The sequence below is a fragment of the Hemicordylus capensis genome, chromosome 9 (assembly GCF_027244095.1).
Source record: "Hemicordylus capensis ecotype Gifberg chromosome 9, rHemCap1.1.pri, whole genome shotgun sequence".
NCBI lineage: Eukaryota > Metazoa > Chordata > Lepidosauria > Squamata > Cordylidae > Hemicordylus > Hemicordylus capensis.
Window position 1 is genome coordinate 21818125 of NC_069665.1, and position 9699 is coordinate 21827823.

The 9699-nt window shown below is 45.0% G+C and overlaps 1 long non-coding RNA gene across 1 annotated transcript; it reads left to right on the forward strand.

The window, feature by feature from the left end:
• The first annotated feature begins 20 nt into the window (after window positions 1–20).
• On the forward strand, window positions 21–9324 carry LOC128334362 (uncharacterized). Its single transcript, XR_008311268.1, has 3 exons — window positions 21–137; window positions 8584–8681; window positions 9063–9324. It is a non-coding gene; the product is annotated as an uncharacterized LOC128334362 (long non-coding RNA).
• The last annotated feature ends 375 nt before the right edge of the window (window positions 9325–9699 follow it).

The window sequence follows — 9699 nt, forward strand, 5'->3', positions numbered from 1 at the left end:
CCCCTGGTACGACTCCTTTTGGTAACTTCGTTATTGGACGGACAAAAGAAGTTGCCGTGGGAGCATTGTTTCTATGACAAGGGAGTTGACCTGACCTGGTGGATTCAGTACCGTTTCAGAGAAAAGGTAGACTCCGGGTAAGTCACTCTCCCCTTTGATTTTTAATTGATCAAACCATTAAACATCTCAGCTAAAAACACAGCCCTGATTAATTGGGAAACACATTTCTTTTTTTAAAAAAAGTTCAGTGCTTTTAACACAAGGACGAATAAAAACTGCTGATGGCAGGCAGGCATCATCTTGGGAGATGCATTCCCCCCTTCACACCCATGCAGGAAGGAATGCCTCTTCTAAGATGGTGTCTGCTGTAGCATATATATGCAAATCAAGAAATTATCTTTAAATTAAATGATTGCTTGAGTTTTGAATGATTAAAGTGCATTCCTTAGTTTTCAGATGGCGCATTCATACGTCACAGAAGGTGACATCTTCGAAGAGGCATTCCCTCCTGTGCCAGTATGAAGAGGGGAATGCCTCTTCCAAGATAATGCTTGCTTGCCATCTTGGAAGAGGCATTTCCTCCTGTGCAGATGTGAAGGGGGGATATCTCTTCCAAGACAGTCCCTCCTTGCCATCTTAAAAAAGGCATTTCCCAATGTGAGAGTGAAGGAGGAATGCCTCTTTGAAGGCAGTGCCTGCTTGGCACCCTAGAAAAGGCATTCCCTCCTGAGGGAAGGGGGAAATAGTGCCTCTTATGCAAAATTGATATATTAATGAATTAATCCAATTAAAACATTTGATAAAAGAAACTTTAGCCAATTAATTGGGCAACAATCCAAATTCTATGAACATTAACTTTGCAGCCAGTCCTGCACCACAGAAGTGACATGAAGTTCTTTCCTCTTCTAGTGAGCTCATGGCAGAGGAAAGATTCAAACTGGGGCCTTTCTAATTTGTAGCTCTGTCTCTTGGCTGTTGCATTACACCAGGACAGAGATAATCCGGCCTGAGATCCTGGGAAGGAAGGGGTGGGATACAAATGTGGTGGATACATACCCACATTCCAGTGGAGGTAACCTGAAACAAGCCAATCATTTGTTTTCGAGTGCCACTGCTATTGTGTGCTTTGCAAAAGGATGGCATTAAGACCACGGCAAATGCACGTAGGGTCTGGGAATGCCAACATGGAAAGGACAAGCTTGCACGGCAGCAAGGGTCCCCGTTCGGAAATTGGCAGCCCAAATGGAACAATCGATGCTCAGCCCGCCGCCCTCCGTTAGCAACTCTAAATACAGAAGGGGAGTGTAAGCGGAGAGACACTCTGCTGCCACAGCATTGTCCGAAACATCATTCATGCCGATCATGCTGTGATCAACCACCTTCCCAGGCCTTTCGGCATTTGCTAGCAAAAATCTTGGGCTCCTTGTGATATTTCGCAGAGCGCATCAGAGGGGGAGAAGGCTGTTACATTTGGCGCTCTAAGGAAATCAATGCCCCATGTATTAGAGAGAATTCCTGGACACAACCATCAAAGGAGAGCTGGCGTTGTGGTCGCAAGCATGAATGGTCCCCTTTGCTGAGCAGGGTCTGCCCTCGTTCACATTTGAATGGGAGACTACATGTGTGAGCACTAAGATATTCTCCTTAGGGGATGGGGCTGCTCTGGGAAGAGCATCTGCAATGCATGCTGGCATGCAGAAGGTTCCATGTTCCCTGCTTGGCATCTCCAAGATAGGACTGAGAGAGACTCCCATCTTCCGCCTTGGAGAAGCCGCTGCCAGTTGGTGCAAACAATACTGAGCTAGTTGAACCAATGGTCTGACTCGGTATATGGCAGCTTCCTATTATTTTAAAGCCCTACCTTTTTGACCGGGATTGGAAAGAATGCTGGACAGCAGAGCTTGGCGGCTGTTGTGTGCCTTTTTCCCTACAGCAGGGGTTGTCAGACTTGGGTCCCCAGATGTTGTGGGACTACAACTCCCATCATCCCCAGCCACAATGGACTCGACCCACGTCTGAGAATCCCTGCCCTATACAATTATTTTGTTCAGGAGAGTTAGAAGTTCATAGAGTTTGGGGAGCGGTTGCTGGGGGTCGAGCTTCTGCAGAGCTTCATCTTTCATGTTGCAACCATAAAGGACAGTTGTGCATTGAGGCCTGTTACTCCTTGCCTTTCTCCCTGGTCCTCCACATACAAGGTGATCTCTCACTGGTGAAGAGGGGTCCTCGCAAGACTGCAGGTGCTGCATCAGGCAAGGAGCATCCTAGAGAGAGAGGCAGGATCCCAACAGGACCACTAGAAGAAACAGGGTCCGCTCGCTTGCTCTCCATCAACTTCTCTGCTAAACCAAGAGGCCCCCACCTCTCACCAATTCTAGAAAGGATCCAGAAAGGAGGGGAGGCTCACTAAGCTAGAGAGAGCGAGAGAGAGAGCCAACCTAGCCAGTGAGCAGCACCAATGCCAAAGAAAGGGCAAAAATATGGGGCTTTTAAAAATGGACACCAGGTAGCTATAACACCTGGAGAGAACCATCAGAAAAATGGGTAGAATTGGTTAAAGCTATCTTTCCGTTCAAACTCCTGGACATCAACACTTCTCCTACATCCTGGAAAGGATGCCCAATTCCTGAACTGTCCAAGCTAATCCTGGACATGTGGCAACCCAGTCGGAGAGAGAGGGCAGGGGGAAGATTCACGGCCATCAAGATATCTCTGAAATCAACCAGATTTTTATTTACGTAAACATATTTCTACCTTGCTTTCCCACCATTCAGTCTTCAAGACAGCTAATTGCAAGCCTCTTGGGGGAGGGATCTCTCCTCTTATTCTTTATAACAGTCCATGCATAGCAACAATAAGCTAAAGTTAATTTAACTGTGTAAATTAAGTTTCTTTACATTCTTTTTATTTAATTAAGCAACATTCTCACAGTTGTACTAGTCATTCTTTCTTTTCTGCATTTGCAAAGAAGTGTTATTATTAATTATTACTATTATTAGAAATATTATAGCCCGCCTCTCCAGTACACTACTGCTCAGGGCGGCTCACAACAATAAAATAGATACCATGTAAAATAAAATGAATTAAATTAATCAAATGAAGTAAACAAGCTAAAAATCCAGGCTAAAACCACAATAAGAATTAAGTTTCAAATTAAAAGTTTTTTTAAAAAAGCTAAAAATTAAGAATGATAAAAACTGTAAATGATTGTTTATATTTTGTTGCTCTTGTTGTTTAACACACAATGTCACAGGGCCATACCCCAAAGAGCTACTTTAGGTGTGCATAAGAATAGCTGCCTTATACCAGATCAAACCATAGATCCATCTAGCTCAGTATTGTCTTCACAGATTGGCAGCGGCTTCTCCAAGGTTCCAGGCAGGAGTCTCTCCCAGCCCTACCTGGAGATGCTGCCAGGGATTGAACCTGGGACCTTCTGCATGCAAAGCAGATGCTCTTCCACTGAGCTATGGCCTTGTATTTACTGTATGTAACACCAAGTCACAGTTTGGCATTACATCCACCCTGAGCCCAAAAGTATTGTCAGCCAAACTTCTATCATTAACAAAGTTCCAATATTACACACAGGCTTCAGTAAGTAATACCAAGACACATCACAAGGGGGAAAGCACTTTTTCCATTAGGAGATGGTGCGGCGGTTATGTTCTAAGGGAGGAACCCGAGATGGAACCAAGAAGCCACCAGTGAAAATTTGCCCACAGCACCCGATACCTCCTACTTATGACATGTTAGGTTTTCTATTTATCCAATTCAGTTTGGAATAGCTTTCCGCCACAAGCAATGCCCAAGGAATATGGGATTAGTTACACCTCCCATTAGGGCCCCATCACTGCATTTCCCAGTGACCAGAGGGTGACATTTCCCAGATACCATTTCTGTCCGGAACACAGGAAGCTGCCATATATTGATTCAAACCATTGGTCTATGTAGCTTAGTATTGTCTACTGGCAGCGGCTTCTTCAAGGTTACAGGCAGGAGTCTCTTTCAGCCCTGTCTTGGAGATGCTGCCAGGGAGGGAACTTGGAACCTCGGATACTCTTCGCAGAGAGACCCCATCCTCTGAGGGGAGTGTCTCACAGTGCTCAAACATGTAGTCCCCCATTCAAATGCAAACCAGGGTGGACCCTGCTTAGCAAAGGGGACAATTCACACATAACCCCCAAAGATACACCTGAAAAATGACGCAAATGCAAGCAAAAATCTCATTCCACAGGGACCTACCTTTTCATTCGCCTTCCATCCATGCACCAAAGAAGAACTGGATACCAGCATATAGGTGATTCAACAGCCCACACAAGCCTGGGAAGAAAGAGGGGTGGATGGAGTCCTGAATAAAAAAGACAATGAGCAGATGATAAAGCTCTAATTGGAGAAAAGAAAGAAGGCACAAATACTTAGGGATCTGTGAGGTTCTCCGGCCGAAGAGGCATCCTTGAGCAGCCTGTATTTCTCTGATCTCCTGGTCTCAACACAAACATATTTCAAGAGGTGCTCCACTCCAAGTGGATTAGAGGGAAAGGTCAGGGTTCCACAAGCCTCCCCAACACTAATTAATATTTATTTTGTCAGTCTCTTGCATCTCTTACTCAGAGGGAGGAAATCTCCCAGGGCCAAAAGAGTTCCATATTTAAACACCCACCTCACTTCTTTCACTCTGCAGTGACGACATTGGCGACATTGGCATGTATTCCAGGCTGTTTTAGTTTGAGAGAGAGGATGAGAAAGGGCAGAGGAGAACAAAAAGCAGGCCAGATTTCTCTGGCACAGAATGCAGAAGCAGGGTTTGCACCAGAACTGGACTGGGTACATAAACTTCTAAGGCAGTGATAATCATCCACAGTTGCTCCATTTCATCTTGTACTACCTGGCCCAATTATTTTGTTTTTCAAAATACCTGAGCATTTTGTCCTGCAATTGAATATTTTAAGAATAATTCTGTGTAGCAAGTTGGGAACCAATTCTTAGATATAACCATTTCCCTTTTTTAAAAGTTCTTTATAATGCACACAATTTAAAAGTCAAAATTAACATAGAATCAGTTCCCAACATGTTATATGCCTCTTTTTTCCATTGGGAGTTTAAATATCCATAAGTCAATTAACTAGTGGCAGCTAACATAGTTTAAAAAAAAAAAAAAACACCTCACAGACAGATACACAAACCTGAACAAATCCTTTATCAAGCATTATCCTTTTCCATTCCTCAATCAATGCACACTGTAAGATATTTCTTTTAGGTTTGCATTTGACTACATGTGAAAACTAAACTAATGACAATGGGTACAGCAACCAGCCTCAGAATAGATAATGAAGACACTGAAGTTGTGCATAGCTTCTGCCTTTTAGGATCAACCATCAACAGTAAAGGATCCAGCAGTCAAGAAAGACGCCACAGACTCAGGGAAGAGCCACTACTGAGTGATCGGGTTCGAAGAACTTGAGCCACTGTCAGTCAGGGGCTGCACCTGGTCCACCAGCCACGCCCTGCACGCCCTAGCTTTGCTTGCAAACGGGGCCAGGCAACCCCATTGGTTGGCAAAAACCCCAGCCAGCACTGCATTTGCAAGCACGGCCAGAGCAGGAGAGAAATCCAGAATTTTCACTCGAGGCACAAATGACCAGGCTCAAACTATCATACTCTGGACACATTATGTGAAGACCCAGCTCCTTTGAGAAGTCCATAATGCTGGGGAAAGTTGAAGGAAAGAGAAGAAGGGGATGATCAGCAGCAAGTTTGATGGACTCGATTCCAACAGCAATGAAGGCACCACAGAGAGACCTTAAAGGCCAAGTTGAAGACAGATCATCCTGGAGAGAATCTGTCTATGTGGTCGCTAGGAGTTGACACTAACTTGACCATGGCACTTAATCAATCAGTCAACATGTGAATGCCGTAAGATATCCCCCTTAGGGGATGGGGGCATCTCAGTAGTAGAGCATCTGCTTTTGCATGCAGAAGGTCCCAGGTTCACTCCCTGAAATCTCCTAGGACCTTTACGCCCAGCAGGTTTTAATGCAGGTTTACGAAGATGCTTTACTGTGAACTCAAAGTTGGCCCAAAAAACCAACACAATTATTGTAATTTTTTTTAACCCCGATATAAATCGAGCTACACTCTAACACGTAGTGAAAAATCCAAATTGTGTGTGAACTGCTCCCGGATAACTCACAGGGGCTTTGGGGGAAATCTAGCCGATATGTGAACACACCCCCTCCATTCCGGAGGAGATGCGAATTAAAGGGCTTCAAAAGCCCCGTGTGAAAAGCTTCCAGGTAGGGCTGGGAGAGACTCCTGCCTGAAACCTTGAAGAGCTGCTGCCAGTCAGTGTGGACAATACTGTGCTAGCTGGACTGATGGTCTGACTCGGTATAAGGCAGCTTCCTATATTCCTCATGTAAGAGAAGTATCACTTTTAAAAGGTGACTTTTGGCCCAGTGAGCTGGAGTCAATCCACGGCCCGTCAGACCTCCAGTGAACTGCGTACATTCTATATATAGCAATGAGGATGTAAGCATGTTTTCTAGCTTGCGAACTTGTAGCTGTATTAAAGAAAACGCTCGATTATTCCAGCCCTGCTCCATTTTTAGCTCAAAGTGGGATTTGGAGACACAGACGCACCTCCAAGTACCAGGTAATAAGAAAACAGGTTTTCGAAAGAGTTCAAGGGACACAAATGGGAAAAGTCCACCGGCATCCATATCACATTACAGCTGCCTCTGGCAAAAGCACAAGAACGCAATTACTTCCTTTCTCCAGGGGGCTCATAGGTTGGGGGGGGGTCCACTTTCCTTCGCTAGATGTCACTGCAGAGAGAACAGCAGTTCATTTCCACAGCTCTGCAGGCACAGAGAGCTGTTTAAACAGGTTTTTCTCTGTGCACAGTAGAAGGAAAGGTATATTATGGAGTGGCTGGGTAGAGCGGGAGAGAGAGGAGTGATGTTTGCTAACCGGATATTGGGCCTTGGGGTCGGCCTGCAAAAAATCAGCACATGCCACTCAGACTGAGGACTTATTTTGCACCTGGTGGGTTTTGGAGTTCTAGGGAGGAAATTAAGTCGGTCCCACCAACCTCAAGTCTGCCTACACATAATGCTGTGAGATTTTCGGTGAGGGCGATGCAACTCAGTGGAAGGAGTCATAGCTTTGCTTCCTGAATTGGGATGAGGGCCTAGCAGAGCCTCTGTTTGACATGCAAGCAGTCTCAGCTTCAGTCCCTGGCATTTCCAGGGAGTTATTCAAACATGGGCTTCATGCTGCGGGGTAAATGTTGACCAAAGCCACTTCGAACTACCCTCACGGCATTGAGGGAAGCAGCCCCTCCCCTCTGCTCTCAGGTTTGCTTGTGATGCAAGTTCACATGGCAGGCGTCCGTGTTTTCCGTCTAGCCAATGGGGCAAGGAGAGATTGCTAAAGAGCTATATTTGCATTTGTAAAGAAAGTATCCTTCTTATCATGCTAATGATTCTACGTCAGCGCCTCTCCCTGTTTGTGCCAGTGTTTTCAGAAAAAGTAGCTTAAACGCAGCATTTTAAAAACCCAGAAATAGTGGGTCCAAGGATCTCAAAGGGACCTCGGGGTGAACACACACACACTCTCTCCCGAAGGACTTCCGCCTGGCCCCCGGAAGTCCAAGCATGCTCTGCACGAATGCACCGAGGATTCTGGGAGGACCCCCTGACACCAGGAGACTTCTTGTAGCCTCCCCGCCGGAGGTCTACTCATGTGTTGCTGCTGTGGCACACGATCACCAAAACGGGGTTAGCGGAGTGCTCGCTCCGCTAACCTTGCTTAACAGGGGGACAATTAGGCGTGCTAGCCACATGGCTCCCAGGGGTTCACACATACAGAGGAAACCAGGCTAAGCTTCATTAGCCCGGTTTCCTCCGCGCGTGTGAATAGCCTCAATCACTTCTGCCCAAGTTTTCCTCCTACCTTGCTTCCACACAACCAAAAATTGGGAGCACACACAGCTCCCCAACCCAGGTAGAACACAGTTTTGGATTGTGTGAATGACCTCCCGGTCTCAGTCGGTTCTGCATTTCCTAGCTGGTGTTCCAGATGTCTTTACTAGGACTGCAGTGTTCAGTCTAATTAAAAAAATATATTTTGATCAACTAAGATGCCCCCACACTTAAATTAGGCCGTGTCATAAATTATTATTCCCATGACCCTGGAATGCTGCCAAAAATAAAAGCAGCCAAGGGAAAGATCAAGGGGGAGAAGCGACTGGCAGGGAAAGGGTTAAGCACTCCCCACCCTGGTTCCTTCTCCAGTGCCAACTACCCACTCCCATGGATGTGCTTTGCAAACGGAGAAGAGACCATTTGGACATCTCCGTTGTACCATCTATGTAGTTTGCCCCTAATAGCAAGTCAGGATAGAAGAGAGTTTTTCCTAGGAATACAATGCCATCTAGCCACAGAAAGTGGCAATAGCAAACTTGGTGAGTTGAGTGTTTAAAGAGCAATGCGATTGCCAACCATGCTGCGTTTGGAAAATCCATGGTGGAAGCCGCAGAGACCTATTGAGATTTCCAAGCTGTGATTGTTTTTCCCTGTCAAGGGAGTGTCAGCGGCAGAATCTCTCTCACAGAAACTAGCACGGGGCAAGCCTAACCTGCACCAACTGTGTGGTTTCAGATGGTCAGAGCAAGAAGAAAGGTATTGTATTGTCTATTTATTTATAACGTCTGTATAAGTGTTATAAAATTTCAGTGGCTGCACCCCATTTATGGGATAGCCTCCCCAATGAGGTTTGGCTTCATCACTTTGTTCTTTTAGACAGCTGGCAAAGACCTTTTTGTTCACTCAAACCTTTTAAATTTGATCTGATTTTTATGTGTGTGTGTGTGTGTGTGTGTGTGTATAGTTGTTTTATGTTGTATTTTGTATTTTCTCCCCCCTCCCTTTTTTGGTCTATTATGATTATGTGTTGTGCGTTTTTATCTGTAATGTTGTGTTGTAAGCCTCCCAGAGAACAATTTGTTATGGGGCAGCTAACAAATAAACTTGTTTCTTTTCTTCATCATCATCGCTACTCAGGGAATCTCTCAGTCTCTCAAAAAGCACAGAATATAGCTGCCAGCCTGAAGAGGTAGAAAACTAGAAGGAAAATGAGAAACCACAAAGAACACACACCCAGCTTCCCACAACTTTATAAACTATAGGCTTTGATTACTGCAAACTCAATATTTTTCCAGTGAAGCCAAAGAGTTTTTTTAATCCCTTTCAGCATTAAAGAGGGAACAGTTTACTCTCATCTTGCTATGAGAGTAAGCAATATATCCCATTTTGCTGTTTTCCTACTCCGTTTCCTTGTTTATTTGGAAAATAAAAATAGTGTTTTTAAAAAAACAGTTCTATGCTGCAAGACGTTGGAAAATGTTTTCCATTCGGCTGTTGCTTTGGTAGACAGTTTTGTTTATCCTTATTTCAAAGTAACTCGAGGCACTAATTTTGTGCACACTATTTCAAGGACCCATTCCTCCACACTCCATCCCCACAAACACACACTTCACGCACAAAAGGTGACCAAGTTCTTGGTGTTGGCACACCATCATGAAAGCATTTCAGCTCAATGGACTGCCTATACCAGGGATGTCCAGCTGGTGGTTGAGGGCCAAATCCAGTCCCCAAAGAAATTGCATTCAGCCTGTGCTGCCCCATAAAATATATTTTA